The sequence below is a fragment of the Penaeus monodon genome, chromosome 32 (assembly GCF_015228065.2).
Source record: "Penaeus monodon isolate SGIC_2016 chromosome 32, NSTDA_Pmon_1, whole genome shotgun sequence".
Taxonomy (NCBI): Eukaryota; Metazoa; Arthropoda; class Malacostraca; order Decapoda; family Penaeidae; genus Penaeus; species Penaeus monodon.
The window spans coordinates 7,607,324-7,607,614 of NC_051417.1; positions in this window are offsets into that span (position 1 = coordinate 7,607,324).

A 291-nucleotide genomic window follows, 5' to 3' on the forward strand; every position below is an offset into this window, starting at 1 on the left:
TTTGGATTTGCCTTCTTGTTTGAGTTCTTCATTAAAAAAGACGTAATTTCCTTTCAACATGTGTATAAAAAGACATCGCAGTTAATAGTGATGGATAAGGACGGTAAAAAACATGAGCCGACAGAGAAGGGTTGGTGGTTACAGCGGAATTACAGCAAGATTCGTCTCTAAGCGGAAGCTCGGGGATTTGAGAGATTCGGACCAGCTATCAAGGGCGTGGAATTCATGAGAAGCAGCGCGCCCCGGTGCTCTGGAGGTAAACAAGGGAGCTGAGGTTTCTCCTCCGCCAGT